General features: G+C 35.6%; 1 long non-coding RNA gene across 6 annotated transcripts; it reads left to right on the forward strand.

Annotated features, from left to right (window-relative positions):
- Nucleotides 1-887: 887 nt before the first annotated feature.
- On the forward strand, nt 888-10,973 carry LOC149188402 (uncharacterized). Of its 6 annotated transcripts, XR_016255810.1 has the most exons (8): nt 888-1,174; nt 1,323-1,522; nt 2,086-2,216; nt 2,755-2,821; nt 3,003-3,107; nt 9,594-9,727; nt 10,034-10,163; nt 10,261-10,946. It is a non-coding gene; the product is annotated as an uncharacterized LOC149188402 (long non-coding RNA). The 6 variants fall into 6 exon arrangements; XR_016255814.1 differs by having other exon boundaries at nt 2,086-2,444; nt 2,755-2,945; nt 9,594-10,163; nt 10,261-10,973; XR_016255812.1 differs by having other exon boundaries at nt 2,086-2,444; nt 9,594-10,163; nt 10,261-10,968.
- The last annotated feature ends 6,026 nt before the right edge of the window (nt 10,974-16,999 follow it).

The following is a 16,999-nucleotide window of genomic DNA, read 5'->3' on the forward strand; positions in this document are numbered from 1 at the left end:
AAATGTGACTAAGATGTTTAAACCTTATACTTTTCAAAAATATTTGAATAGGAAATTTCAATAAACTATTTAAAATCTATGTTAACTAATTTGCTCTCATAACATGTTTCTTTGTACATGTTACATAAATTATTTAATGTCAATTATATAGATATATTATTTAAAAAAATGTATATATTATGAAAAAATAAATTTTTTATAGTTAAAATGTTTATTGGGTCTTATATATACTCTATATAGCATTTAAAAATACAATTTAAACAATGAAAAATCACATATTGTATTTTGGACTCAAAAAAAAGTTTAAGTGAAGAAATTTGATCCTTCTTGATGCATGTTACATCCATACTTAAAATAGATCTATGCTAGTTTTATCCTAAAGGTTTCTTCTAGAAAATCTCCCTCATTGCCACTCATCACTGTGATATCCATTGTTAAGACATTCAATAATCTTTTGCTGTTGAATTCAAACTAATTGCTTTTGGTTGTTGTGTTATCTTTGAGAATTGTTAGAGAAATTGTGTATTGCTTTTTTAGGGCTTTTCTTTATGATAGGGCTTTTTTACTATGATAGTCGAGCATAAGGGATAGTACTTTTTTACTATGATAGTCGAGCATAAGGGATAGTAGATGTCTTGGTTTTCAGTTTTGGATCTAATAATGAAATAGAAGATAGCCAAATGTGGATCCAAGTGATTGAGTACTTGTACAGATCCATCTTAAATACGGATCTAACATAAGTCAAGAAGAAAAACTTTCCTTTAACACAATTTTTTTATGAATCACTATTATTTAAATATTTTATATAATTATTTATTTTTATATTAAACTTTTTTTTTTTAAACTCAAAATTGAAATTTTGATAATGGAAAAACATTGTAACGCATCATATATGGCCACAGAGTGAACCCTCTCGGGGTAGTGCAACAAATGCACTAACGACTATGCTCCCTGGTTAAAGCCCTAGTGCGTTACTAGTTTCGGTCTGCCCAGTTGCATTATATACACTCATCTGTTTATTGAAATCCACGGTAGGAGCCACGAATTGAGCTCCTTGCCACAGGTGTTGTTTTCAGATAGCCATCTACCGTTCTTTGAGGCTCAATGGGAGGCTGTGACCTATTTTAATTTTCTACTATTCAATCGTCCAGGGTTTTACCATTTCAGAGCAGTGGTATGGGACACTACTATCTAACATTTCGTCTGGGATTTTCACGGCGTACCCACAAGACAACTCTCTGATTCTTGCACTTTTTCAACACAAGGTTTTCTTTTGGGTTCTTGCAAGACATTGCTCTGATTTTTGTTCCTTTTCCACACAGGGTTTTCTTTTGGGTTCTTGCAAAAAGAATAGTCAACTTCAAGGTTCTTTCTGGCAAGGAGATGACAGATTCAGAGTTTCCATATCTCTCCCATAAAATTGCTATTGGGTTCTTGCAAAAAGAATAGTCGACTTCAAGGTTCCTTCTGGCAAGGAGATGACAGATTCAGAGTTTCCAGATCTCTCCCCTTAAAATTCACAGTAAGGATTTTTCACTGAACTTTGTTTTGGTTTTTTGCTGTTAATTTTGTTTCCGTGTTATGGTGGTTAGTTATATGCACCCTAAATTAAGTGGTTATTATGTCAGACATAAAAGTTCTTTGGCACACACATTAATACCGGTGCTTATGAAATATTGAGTTGTAAGGTGAAAATGAGGTTTGGTGAAAAATGGTCATTTTCCTTGTATAAAACATGGTTGTACAGCACACAGGTCCGGTTTTTAGGAAATATACGCTTCTTATTGCCTATCTGAGTTTAAGCTTTAGAAATAAGATGTCCTAGATTGCGGTGGTTTTGATAATGAGGTCAGTTATGTCATATGTATGTTCAAGCGTTCTTGCTTATAAATTAGATTAATTTCTGGAAGTTGAAGCTGGTAATTTCTGTAACTGGCATTCAATTGAGTCTACTGGACATTCTCAGCACTTAAGAATACAATTCTATGCTTCCAACACTTTAGAATACAATTCTATGCTTTTATGACCTAGGAAGTTTTGGGCTCTGCTAAAAGAGTTTCATGTATTTCTTGACTTTGGTTCCAGGTAGTAGATCATTCCTGGTGGTTTACTCCAGAGCTTCCATGTTACTTACAAATGGCCATAACAATACATTTGATTCCTCCGCAACAATAAATGTTTACAGTCTCTGTAATAATCAATGCGATGATCCAGTTGTAAGTAATCATTGATATGTGTTGTGGAATACCTGAATTTGAAGAACAATAATTGCTTCCCTCATTGATTATAAAATGCATAATGTTTATTTTGTCTTTTGATGTGTAAAAGAGTGCCCAGGACTTCTACCCGGGTTTATCCCTTTGATGCTCTCATGCAATACAGTTGAGGCAGACCACAGCGAAAATGGATCTTCGTGTTCTGAACATTCCTTAATTAATAAACCGGCAAGCCCAATGTTTAAATAATAGTTATGATTTTTAAATTGTTATAAAAAGTATGGACATCAAATTATATATTAGAGCCAATGGAAGTTTGTTTTGTACTTTTTTGAGAGTGATTTTTCTCTTTTTATATAGCTCTGGTTTCTTCTTTTCTTCTAAAGAAAAAGCTGTTAATATGAGACAAATGGGATATGTCCATATTATGATTATGACAGATCATGTTCATAATGTATGCTGATAAATGTGTAGTTTCTATGTAAGTTTGTAGGATATGATCAATTGGAAACTGATTGTTATCCTTTGTTTCTTGTAGGATCATGATGGTTCCCACATCAAAGGATTGCTGATCAACTTCATATACTCTTTTTGGCCATCTCTATGTAAGTTTGTAGGATATGATCAATTGGAAACTGATTGTTATCCTTTGTTTCTTGTAGGATCATGATGGTTCCCACATCAAAGGACTGCTGATCAACTTCATATACTCTTTTTGGCCATCTCTATGTAAGTTTGTAGGATATGATCAATTGAAAACTGATTGTTATCCTTTGTTTCTTGTAGAATCATGATGGTACCCCATCAAAGGATTGCTGATCAACTTCATATACTCTTTCTGGCCATCTCTACTTAAAATTCCTTCATTTCTCTTTGAATCCTATTATCAAGGTAATTGTTTTCATCATAGCCCCTGTTCTTACTAAGTGTACAATTCCATTAAAATAAGGTGCAACTCCTTAACTGTATGAAGATGTATTTTATTTCAGTCCAAAGGAGCATGATACCTGCCTTTACTTTTTATTTATTTATTTTTATGAAAGCAACCCATAAGGATGGAAGGTATTGTCCTTTTACACCATGCCTGAGTCTGAATCATGGAGAGAATCTTTGGCTGGATCAACATCAGGCTGGACTATAAAGTAATGCTAGATTCTTTACTCTTGGTATACTTTGCTATCCCAGCTCGGGCTTTTGTGAGGGTCAGATGATTTTATGTTTTTCCATTCATTAATATTTCAAAATTTTGGCCAAGCATAAAAAGGACTTCATGTGGATTAATGAGGAAGATGGAGCTGCGATTGAGTTAGCCTTCAACAAGAAGAAAATAGAAGCCAGAAAGAACTTTGTAAACAAGGAACTAATCCTATTTTCCATGGCTGACTTGCAAAGATCCATCCCATCCGTGGTCGATGAATTGAAACCAGGGCAAAGAAAAAATTCGTTTTGTTCTTTCTAGAGAAATTTTGTCACAGAGGCAAAGGTTGCCTCCGCTTACCACACAATATTTTTGTACTTCCTGTCTTATATCTCACTCTTAGAATTTGAAAAAAGGATGTTACCCTTTTCAACGGGTTGCTCAATTCTAAGGTTATGTCTCAGATGTAGTTCAATGAGTTACTAATCAATCAAGAAATAAGGCATATGCAATTATAGATTAACCAAGAAAGAAGGCAACTGACTGGAAAACTGAATGCACACACACAAGTAACAACACAGGATTTACGTGGTAAAACTTTGACAGGGTGTCAAGGAAACATCTACGGGGCAAGGGATTGGAATCTCTATTCAATCAATAAATGATTCTCCATACAACAGTTCGGGCATTCATTAGTTTTATATGAGCCTCCACAGTTACATAACCGATGTTCCGGTATAAAACTAACTTGTTAATAATTAATACATTTTACCTAAATTTACATAATTAGTTGTCAAACTTCCAACAAACTCCACCTTAACAACAATTTTCTTAATCCCTTGCCCATGCCTATTCATCATTTTTTCTGCAAGCCAAGAGAAGCTAAACATTCACTTTCTCCAGCGTCCTTCCAATCTCATCAAGCAAACCCTTTAACCAGATTGCTTCTTTATTGGCATCTGAAGCAGCGATATATTCTGCTTCGGTAGTGGACAATGCAACTGTTTCTTGAAGCTTTGACATCCAACTAATTGTTCCACCTGCAAGAGTAAAGACATAACCTATAGTAGATCTTCTTTTGTCCAAATCACCTGCATAATCAGCGTCTACATATCCGCAGATTGATCCTGCACTACCACTAAAGATGATGCAATGGTCACTTGTGCCTCTTAGATATCGAAGCACCCATTTCACTACTCGCCAATGTTCTTCACCTGGATTTGCCATGAACCTGCTGATAACTCCAACTGCATGTGAAATGTCAGGTCTTGTAGATACCATCGCATACATTAAGTTGCCTACAACATTTGCATATGTTACATGAGACATATACTGCTTTTCTTCACCAGTTATAGGACTCAAAACCAAAGAAAGCTTAAAATGGGAAGCTAATGGAATATTAACAGGTTTCACATTGTCCATACAAAACTTTTCAAGTACTTTCTCCACATACTTCTGCTGTGATAACCAAAGCTTACCATTTTTCTTGTCTCTGTGTATCTCCATGCCCAAGATATGTTTCGCTGCTCCAAGATCCTTCATATCAAACGTCCTAGAGAGCTGAGCCTTTAACCTGTTGATCTCTTCCATGCTTTTGCTTTCAATAAGCATATTGTCAACATACAAAGCTAAGATAATGAATATGCCATTGAAACTTTTGAAGTATACACAATGATCATACTCACTTCTTATAAAGCTCTGGCTCACCATGGAGGAATCAAACTTCTTGTACCATTGTCTGGGAGACTACCTCAGACCATACAATGATTTCCTGAGCTTGCAAACTAATCTTCTGTTGCGACCTTGTACAAAACCTTCTAGTTGTTCCATATATATCTCTTCATTCAAATCACTATGTAAAAAAGTTGTTTTAACATCTAACTATTCTAACTCAAGGTTAAGTAATGCAGTTAGTGCCAATACAATACGAATAGAAACAAGCTTTACCATTGGTGAAAAGATCTCATGAAAGTCGATACTTTCAACCTGAGAATATCCTTTTGCTACCAGTCTCACCTTATACCTTTCGATACTTCCATCAACTTTCCGTTTCAGTTTGAAGACCCACTTGCATCCAACAACACTTCTCCCTTCAGGAAGTTCTACAAGATCCTAGGTATTGTTTTTGGCTAAGGAATCCATTTCTTCTTCCATAGCCATTTTCCATTTTTCGCTATCTGTATCATCTACTGCTTCCTAATAACAAGAAGGTTCCCCATCTTCAGTAATCAAAGCAAAAGATGAAGCAGAATCTTCATACCTTTTGGGAGTTTTTCTTTCCTTAGTAGACCTTCTTAGAGTGACTGGTTACTGAACTGGTTCAGAGACTTGATCTCGTCAAGAAACTTCAACAGCTTCCTTTGTATCTTCAACACCTTTTTCTCCAGAAGTCTCTTCTTCCCTTTGACTGTCACCAAAAGGTCTGGCCTCCAACTGAACTTGTTGATTTGGCGATACATGTTCCTATTCAATTCTTTCAACATTTGATTTTAAAAGAGAAGATTCATCAAATGTTACATCTCTACCAATGACTTATCTTCTGTGATGTAGGATCCCACAACTTGTATCCTTTCACTGCATAGTCATACCCAACGAAGACATAACATTTCAATTTTGGATCTAATTTTGAACGCTGATTTTTAGGAATAAGAGAATAAGCATCACAACCAATTATCCTTAAATGTGAATACTCACAAGACTGACCTGTCCAAACCTCTTAAGGAATTTTACAATTAATTGCTACAGAAGGTTACTTGTTAACTAAATAACAAGCAGTGGATATTGCTTCTACCCACAACTCCTTTCGCAAGTTAGCATTGTTGATCATGCTTTTGGCTCTTTCCATAAGAGTCCGATTCATACGTTTAGCAACACCATTTTGCTGAGGAATATAAACAACAGTTTTGTTTCTAATAATTCCTTCATCGTTACAGTATTGTTCAAATTCTATTGAAGTGAATTCACCACCATTGTCAGTTCTTAAACATTTAATTGATTTGCCTGTTCTTTTCTCTACCATTGCTTTAAATTGTTTAAAGACATTGAATACATCAGCTTTCTTTTTTAGCATAAAGACCCAAACTTTACGGGAGAAATCATCAATAAACGTTAAAAAATATAGAGCACCTCCATATGATACAACAGGAGATGGTCCCCACAGATCAGAATGAATATAGTCTAAAATATCTTTACTATTATGATTTCTAGTTTTAAATTTCTGTTTACACTGTTTTCCATACACACAATGTTTACAGAAATCTAGCTTCAAAGATTTCAGATCGGGAAGAGATTTACGTTTCATCAGTATCTGAATACCTTTCTCGCTCATGTGACCCAATCGTTGATACCATAGGTGAGTAACCTGCTTCTTCTTTTTCTGAGGCAACCGCTGCTTCACTGACCTGAGTACTTCCTTTGAGTCTGTAAAGATTTCCGACCTTTTCTGCTTTCATAACAACTAGGGCGCCTTTAAAGACTTTTAGCATGCCATTCTGACCTGTAAACTTATAACCATCTGAATCCAACACTCCCAAAGAAATCAAAATTTTCTTCAAATCAGGTACATGTCTAACACTAGTTAATGTTCTAACTGTGTTATTATACATTTTAATCCTGATATTTCCCATCCCAACAATCTGACATGATACATTATTACCCATAAACACAGAACTACCATTTACATTTTCATACAAAGTAAACCAATTTCTGTGTGGACACATGTAATGAGAAGCACTAGAGTCTAATAGCGCGCTTATTAAACCCTAAGAGACATTACATTCAGGTGAAGTTTCCTCTATCATACATAATTCTTTAGTAGATAAAACTTCGTCCATCATACCTGAATTGACTTGATTTGCTTCTTTCTTCGGGTTATCAGATTCTTTTCGTTTCCAAAGTTTTTTCAGGTGTCCAATTTTATTGCAGTGCCAACATTTTGCCTTACACTTTTTTCCCTTCGATTTAGATTTGGAAGACCCCCTTGTTTTTTCCCCTTTTTCCTTTGACCGTCCTTTAGCTATCATGGCCTCTGATGTAGCTGTTTCAGTACTGGATTTCCTTCGTACTTCTTCAGACAGGAGAGCTCCCACAACTGATTCAAATTTCAAAGAACCAACGGTGCTCAAGTTGATTGAAGTTACGAAGTGGTCCCATGATTCGGGTAGAGAACACAACAAGGTTATAGCTTTGTCTTCTTCTTGAATTTTAACTTCCATATCTGTTAATTGGCATATAAGTGTATTAAAAACATTCAAGTGTTCTGCAACTTTTGAACCTTCCTTCATTCGAAGACTGTACAGTTGTCGTTTTAGATAAATTCTATTGGTTAACGACTTTGTCATATATAGGTTTTTCCATAAACCTAAAGCTGTACTCTCTTCAACAATGTTGAAGAGAACTTCATCCGCCAGGCATAACTTGATGGTACTGAAAGCTCGGGCATCTAAGTCCGAATCAGTCATGGTTGCAAGTTGCCTCGTCCAATGCCTTGTGCAACCCTTGTTGCAACAGCAAATCCTTAACTTTCAGTTTCCAAAGAGCAAAGTTGCTTTTGCCTATGAATTTCTCCACTTCGAATTTTGCATTCGATATCTTGGCCATTTCTTTCTCCTAGAGTTTCAGTCTTTCAACTAGGGTTTATATTTTTTTTTGTTTCCCTTTCTTCAAAAAACTTTTTGTATTAAAAAAATAATAATTCTCCTATTTTCAAACAAAAAAACAACCCTTCAACAGATTTTTCCTTCAAATTAATGAAAATCCCTTCAACAGATTTTTCCTTAAAATTAATGAAAATCCCTTGTTTTTCTTTTCTTCAATTTTAATGAAAAAACCTTTGATTTTCTTTCCTCCAAATTTGAACAAATTTCTGGAAAAAAATTCTCTCAAATTTAAACAAAATTACCTGGATCCATATCTGCTGATCGAATTCCTCTGGCAACAAGCAAGCCAGGCTTTTGGCAGCACGTAGGCTCTGCTCTGGCAGCACTACTCAGGCTCCTTCACCGCAGCAGTGTTGCCCTCCAGCGCGCAGAGGTCAAGGCCGTGCTCTCGCAACACCTCTGGCAGCATGCAGGCTCCTTCACTGCAGCTCTATGCACGCAGAGACTGCTCCACGCATACGTAGAGACTACTCCATGCATACGCAGAGACCAGTGGCAGCGTGGTCAACGACAGAGGGTTCTCACGCAGGGACGCAGAGAGTTCGGTCTTCACGTAGAGAGCAATGGCTCTGGTCTTCATGGCCTCCCCTCCTCACACAGAGAATACACGCAGAGGGACTTCCTGGCAGCACGCACTTCAACGGACACGCAGAGGGTTAAGTGATAACCTGCAACACGCAGGACTGGATAGCACACAACTCTTCAGAAAAAAAAAAAAAAACGTTGGCAGAGGGCTTCACACAGACTGGTAATTGCAGCGTAGGGCTCCTCCTCAATCGTAAACCAGCAAATGGACCGAACCAGCAATGGCATGTAGTGTTGCGGCTCTGGCTTCTTCTTACTAGCACGCAGCCCTTCAATAATCTACAATCACCTCCAAAAAATGACCATGCAGGCTCTTATGCAGCCTTTTTTTTCACAGGCATTTCAGCGATCTCAATTGGCACACATTTGTCTCCAAAAGACTTAACTCAACAAGCTCTGATACCATTTGTAGTTCAATGAGTTACTAATCAATCAAGCAAGAAGGCATATACAGTTATAGATTAACCAAGAAAGAAGGCAGCTGACTGGAAAACTGAATGAACACACACAAGTAACAACACAGGATTTACGAGGTAAAACCTTGACAGGGTGTCAAGAAAACATCCACGGGGCAAGGGATTGGAATCTTTATTCAATCAATAAATGATTCTCCATACAACAGTTCGGGCATTCATCAATTTTATATGAGCCTCCTCAGTTACATAACCGTTGTTCCGGTATAAAACTAACTTGTTAATAATTAATACATTTTACCCAAATTTACATAATTAGTTGTCAAACTTCCAACATCAAAGCCTTCTGCTTACCACCATGGTGAGCAGAGTCTTGCCAACACAATTATGGGAATGGCAAAAGATTTTGTTGGAAGAAACAACATTAACCTTCTTGCTCCATTGGGCCAATTTGGTACCAGAGCCCAGCTGAGAAATTTGTGGGGTTCAAGCTGCTTCTTAAATCTTAATGATCTTTATCTCTAGTGTTTCTATGTATATCTAAATGATGCATATCTACTGATATTCATTTCATTTTTGACAGGGTGGATAAGATCACGCAAGCGTTCGATATGTCTTCACATGTCTGCCACCAATAACACGTTTCTTGTTACCAAAGGGAGATGATGCACTGTTGGACTACTTGAACAAAGATGGCCAAAAAGTTGAATCAATATGGTAAATAGTTTAGCTTGGTTTGCATTAGGAGTTAAGAATCATATTGATGCTATGTAATTTTTATGTGTAAAGTAGTGTTCATGTCCATATTTTAGGAGTTGATAGGCATGTACAGAAGAAGGAGAATTGCGAGGTTTCGAAATTCTGTATAACCTTCGAGAGTCTTGTGCATCACTTGTTTATGTTATATTAAAATAATTCCTCTCTGCTTGATCGAGTTTTGTCATTTTGTAAACATGGGTTTTATTGGTATTGTCTGTGGTGCATGTATGTACCAATTATTTCGATGGTACTTGTGAATGGAAGTGAAAGAATTGGTACTGGTTGGAGCTCCTTTGTACTTAACTACAATCCAAGAGATATTGTTGCAAATATAAAGCACATTCTTAATGATGAACTTTTGCAACCAATGGTACCTTGGTAAAAGGGTTTTAAGGTAATATTCCTGTCCATTGTTCTATTTAAATATTTGTTGGTCATTTTACAAAGTTTCATCTGATATATTTTTTTTCATTTATCTGGTATATTTTTAGGGTACAATTGAACACACATCTACCGAGGATAATGGCGTGTTGACTATGATTAAGGAGATTCTAGGAGTCATTGCAAATTCTACCCAAGGATTCCTTCATTGTCCCACCTCACCACCATGGAACCATAAACAAGAATTCAATAAAATGGATAATGGTTAATTCCCATATGTAAATGAGATGAGATTGTGTCCTTGCATATCTCCTCTTGGCAATTGAAGATTGATATGAGAGATGATGGAAAATGGGTTAATTAAGAGAAGGTGATAATCTCTTTCAATCCATACTTCTTCCTTGATAGAATAAAACACATTGCACAAATTGCATAGTTTTTTTTGTAATGATTCACAAGTATGTCTCTCTAACCACATATTCACTTTGATCTAGCTTCAGTTTGTTCTTTTTTCCTTCAAAGAACAAACAACATTGCATAGATTGCATGGTTTTTCTGTGATAGTTCACAAATATATCTTTCTAACTACACATTCACTTTGAAAAGCAGTGTTACACGGTAGGACATAGTGGGTGGCACATCCCCATGCTTCCCATGGTCCCAAGACGAGGAAATTCAATGGTAGACGTTTCTCCATGTCCCCTTTTTAGTGAAACTTGGGGAAACAATGAAGGGGGCATTTCCTTGTTCAGGGGTCTCTTGGTTGTTGCACCATAATTTTTGTCCAATGGCCTTAGAAGAAGTACATTTAAAAAATTACAAAAAATTCAAAACCTTAAAACAAATGAAAATATCAAGTGTGCTCACTGCAAAAATAGAGGAAGAATATGTTGAGAGAGAATCTAGTGGTGGAGACTGCTCTGGAAGTTAAAAAAATCCTTGTAGAAGTAGGATCTTTCTCTAGCTAGCTCTGGCTAACAAGATCCTAACCTGTTACAATGGTCAAAAGAGGAATTGGATACGCTATGGCTAGTGCATTCTTTTTAAGGAAGTAAATGAATTTGTGGAAAAATATTTGTGTTAACTATTCCTTTACCAAATCTGTTTAGAAAGATATTCTACATAGTATAAACATTGCAATCCCTTGGAGCATAACTGGTCTTTTACAAACTATCTTAGGAAATATGCTCTCCACAATATAAAAATTACAATTCCTTAGGCTAAACCCTCTTAGTTGAAATGCTTTGAATTTTGGATTTCAAATGGATCTATTTATGCCCAAAAAACTTGACTCTACCATTAATGGAAATAAGTTAGGCCACACAATTTTCTTTTGACTACTCATTGTTGTGATAAATAGTGGGTGACACATTGGTATTTCACAAGTGGAGTATGTTTCACAAATTATGACTCTGCATCGCAGTTGGATGCTACCCTCCTCATGGGATGGGACTTGGTAGCCACGTGTAAAATGTGCCAAAAAGGTCTTCTTTGTTAATGCTAGTTCAATTTAAGTCAATTGGCCACCCATTCAACCAACCATCCTATCTATGACAACTCATTGCTAAGTATTATTAACTTCAGAAAAAGATGGCTTTCATTAGCATTGAGCACTTGGTTTCTTGATAAAGTGGTTTAGTCATGGGTGATAACATGGAGTTGGGTTACACTTTTTGGTAAGAGAGAGCATGTTTAGGTGGAAAAAAAGATGGCTTGATTGATCAATTTAAGCGCTTGATCGAATTCCTCAAGCGCTAAAAAAATAGCTCGATCAAGGGTTAAAAACAAACCCTTGATCGAGCTATAGGGCTCAATCGAACTCTAATGCTCAATCGAGCATTATGGCTCAATTAAGCCCTGTTGACCACTCCATGTCAATTACCCCATAGTTGTACATTTTTTCGCACATGGATTTCCATCATGTCCGGGCACTCAGATGATCCACAGATTCATCATTATCAGCCATATGTACACTAGAGTTTTGTAAACTCATTCTGCATTTTGTAATGGAAATTATCATAGTAAGACAAATGTATGTAACAACCTAAGTAAATTTATTTTTTTGATGAAGATTTTCATCCTAGGAGGTTTTTCGTCTCACCGATTCATGTATATTTTTAAACATGGATGATCGGCAAAGTTTTTCCCTCCAACTTCCCCCCAAAGCTAGGGTGAAATTTGTCACCAGGATCTTAAATAAACTCTAGTGTTATTTATTGAGTCTCTGTAAAAGTGATTTAGGAATAATTCTAGCTATTTGGTTAAATTATTTTATTACAAACCACTTAGTCTACAAGATCATATTTTGTGTCGCAGAAATGGGTAATTGTTGAGGGTCTATAATGAACAGATGTTCCCCCTTCATGGGTTAGAAATGTAATATTTTAACTATAATGCTAAAGTATTAAAGGGTTGGAAAATTAATAATCTTCATAAGTCAATTAATTAAATTTTCTGGCTAAAATAAATTAAAACGCTAAAGCCAAAAATTTAATTAATTTAGGTTCTAGGAAAAATTAAATTCTCCAACATTCAAAATTCATGGGCTTTAAAGTTTTTAATTTTTGGAGGTCTCCGACCAAGGGAATACACAAAATTTCAAGATTTTTGGACCCTTAGGCCTTAGTACTTAAGTGAAAGTCATTTCTTCGAGGGAATTAACTGAAATTAATCATTTTTGAGTTAATTAAAATGAAATTCGAATTTCTTCAAAAAGTAACTTTATTTCAACGGTGATGATTAAAAGTGATTTGATCTTCATCAATGGTTAAGATTGTTTTAATGGGGATCAAACCATCTAGTTGTTGAAGAAATTATCTGTAAATTAGAGGTCTATCTCCATTGTTAGGATTCGAACTTTGAATCGTGTACTTGCTATGAGAAAGCTTTTGTAACTTTTTTGTGGTTAATAAAATACAAAGACTTTGGGGTTTTAGATCGTGGTGTTCTTCTTTCAGATCTATGTAGTAATATTGCTCTTAATACTTTGTTGCTTTTATTTGTATTTGTGAGATAATAACATTTGAAAATAATATATGCATAGGTATCTTGCACAAATTTCTGGGTTTTTAAAAATATCATTTTGATTTGATAGTGCTAGCAGATATTTCTATTTTTTGATGATCTTATGATTATTTTGGAAATCTATTATTTTAACAATCAAATTTAAGTGTGTAGAAGTTATCATTTAGGATTTGAGCATTTGGAGAAGTGGTCAGCTGGGCCAACTGACTCTTAGATTACAGAATCTAAAGAGCCTACTATTTTTAATTTTTGAAGTCATCTTACAAAATATTTTATTTGCAGGGTTTCTCTTGGGCTTGTGCCTCTTTAAAAATTCCAGTTTATTTATAAATTTGTGCAAAATTGTTTATATTTGGCTATTAGATGTTAAGCTCCATTAATTTTTTGCACAATTGCTGCCTACAATTATGGAATTTAAACTACAGTCTTTCCTTAACTTATGGAAACCAACTGCAGTAGTTTCCTTAGGTTAAGGAAATCAACTGCAGTTAATAAATTTATTGTTGAGAGCTACTGAAGTGGTCCATTACTCCCATCTGGAGTTCTCTGCCTTGATCTGTGGGACATCTGACACATAGCTATTAGAAGATTGATGGAAGCTTGGCTATAAATTTATCTGTTTGGTCCCCAAGCTTGCATCTCAATCCCCTTCAGTTTTTCACACCATCTAGCTGAGATAACAGAGCTTGGAAGTGCCTTCAGAATTTCTGCATTCTTTTCTTCTTCTTGGATAGCTGGAGCGTGGTTTTCAGAAAGAAGTTGCATCAAGAGTTTCACCAATGGCTGGAGGTAATTCATATCCCTGGGCATTAAGTTTCAACGAGTCATTGAATTTTTTCCGCATACAGAATCGTTGTTATAATTATCTAACATTTGTTATCGGAGCATCTTGTTTATCTTTGCCTTGGTGCAATTCGAATACTTTGAAATAGAGTCTAGGTTCAATAGTAAATGTCGACGCCGTATTATTAAACAGTCTAATTCTAGCCTCCTTCTTGAGTCTACCAGCGTAGGTTGAATTCTTCACATGCTGCGTCAGTTCATATGCTGCGTCAGTTCATATGTCTCCTTTCACCACTTTGTCAAGTTCGCGGCTGCTTGCTTTTCGACTTGCGTTTTGTTTATGGCCCACTTTGGGAGGAGTTGAGGGGGCAGAGGGTTGTATGGCTTCATTTTGTTGCTCGACCCCCCGAATTCGTGCCTTTTCTCACACCTCCATGGTTTTGGCCGTCTCTTGTTTGAGGCGTTTTTGCGGCGAGGTTGATTTTTCTTCTAGTGATCTTCTTTGGTTTCACCAGCAATGCTTTGGTTCGTGTTTTTTACAGTGGGAGTGTTGTGTCTACACAATTTCTCATCGTTGTACTCGCCGTCTACAGAGGTCAACTTCGCAGATGTGCTATCCCAGGTGGCATGTGAACGTTAGGCCCTTGATAATCGTGAAAGCCATTGATTTTTTTATGTGGAGATTCCTATGCTTTTGCTGCAACCAAGATCGGAGTTAGGGCATAAAGTTTTAATTTGCATTTGATAAACCCGCTTCTGAATGGACGTTTTGGAAAAGTATCGGTTGGGTTTCAGAAAATAAACTTTTCTTTTGTTAGTCCTGAAGCCTCGGTGCATTTGTATATATTAATTTTCATTATTAAAAACCTTGCAACTATCAGATCTGTAGCTCAATAATAGGAACACATGCCTCACACATTCTCACATAGATACAAAAGGGTACAAAAAAAAAGAAATAGTTCGGTTTTTCCATTTCATCAGTTATCCATAAGCATGACTTGGACGAGAGTCACATAAAAGAAACATTACGAACTAAATGATTATGATTAAAAATTAAGTTGTACACATAATCAATGATGTATTATAAATTGATTGGTTATGTGAGAATTGAATTCTTATGGGTATAAATTATTTTATTGTTTTGAAGTTATATTTAATTATGGAGGCTGGAGTTTAAATATGAGGTTTTATATTCATTTTATAAAAATATTAGGGGAAATAGATATAGGGATGACCTTTGAAGTATTACTTAAAGAAAATAACTCTAAATTGTGAGAATCTCTATTTTGAACTCAATAGCCTTGCAATGCAATTTGTAGTCATTTGCGGTAATGCTGACTGCTTTAACCTTAATTTTGATTTTGCTGGAGAATTATTACAGTTATATGGAGTTTATTTAAAATGTCATTTTGACTTACTCCTTTCAGTAAACATTATTTTTCCTCTTTGGTTAAGTTTTGTTTATGCAACAAAATAATGTCTAGTGATCCATATAATTTTAATTAATTAGAGAATAGCCATAACATCTTTAATTAAATAAAATTATATATTTTGATTGGTTAGATCACATAAAGATTTTATAGACATTAAATTGTAATTAATTACACTGAATATAATAAATTTTATCCCACAGGAATTTTTATTATATTCATGTAATTAATTAGGATAAAATTTCATAACCTACCCACAGGAGTTATGAATTAATAAGTTTTATCATAAAGTTTTATTGAATCTGTTTGAAATGAAAATTTCGCCCACAAGCAATTTTTATGTCATTAGATTCAATTTTTTAGCATGATTTACATTGGTAAAACATGAAAGTTTATTAAGCCTCAATTTTAACATAAGCATGTGATTTTTTAATGCAGTAGTACAACCTGAAAATTTCTCTGAAATTTGTTGTGACATTCCCGAACTTAAGGGAGATAACTATAAGATTTGGAAGGAGAGGATTCTCCTTCATTTAGGGTGGATGGACATAGATTATGCTATTAGGAAAGATGAACCATCGGCACTCACTGATACCAGCACTGCAGCGGACATCACACTTTATGAACGATGGGAGCGATCCAATCGTCTAAGCATGATGTTCATTAAGACTAAAATTTCAGCTGGTATTCGTGGTTCCGTTGATCAGCATGAAAAGGTCCGAGACTTGTTGAAGGCCATTGATGATCAATTCGTCACTTCAGACAAGGCACTAGCAAGCACCCTAATCATGAAGTTCTCATCCCTAAGGCTCACCAGTGTGAAAGGTGTGCGCGAGAACATCATGCAAATGAGGGACATTGTGGCTCAATTGAAGAAACTCGAAGTTGATATATCGGAATCCTTCCTAGTGCACTACATCCTGAACACCCTTCCGCACCAATATGGACCTTTCAAAATCTCATACAACACACATAAAGATAAATGGTCAATTAATGAACTCATGACCATGTGTGTTCAAGAGGAAGAGAGACTGGTGATGGAACTGGGAGAGAGTGCAATGCTGGCAACGCATGGAAAGGGCAAATCTCAAGCCAATCGGAGAGGGAAAGGTAACTGTAAAAAGAAGGGACACATGAAGAAGGAATGCGCCAAATTTCAGAAATGGCTTGCAGACAAAGGTAATTTAATCTCGTTTGTTTGTTATGAATCTAATATGGTTAACGTTAATATTAACACATGGTGGATTGATTCTGGATCAACAATTCACATTTCCAATTCCTTGCAGGGTTTGCAAAACCTAAGGAAGTCAGTGGGAAGTAAGCAAAGCATCTTATCAGGAAACAAGATGGGCTCGCATGTAGAAGCTATAGGAACATGTTATTTAACTTTAAGTAGTGCCTTTGTTTTAGAATTAGAAAAGACCTTCTATGTTCCAAGTTTTTCTAGAAACTTGATTTCAGTTTCAAGGCTTGTACCTTTTGGATATTCCTTAAACTTTTCAGAAAAATCTTTCAGTCTATTCTATAAATATGATTATGTTGGGAATGGTATTTTGTCTAATGGTCTTTACTGCATTAATTTACAAAACAATGTCACTTATGATTCAATGCA

This window comes from Pinus tabuliformis, chromosome 3_1 (assembly GCF_031772625.1).
Source record: "Pinus tabuliformis cultivar Carrire ecotype Pingquan chromosome 3_1, CPIR1, whole genome shotgun sequence".
NCBI lineage: Eukaryota > Viridiplantae > Streptophyta > Pinopsida > Pinales > Pinaceae > Pinus > Pinus tabuliformis.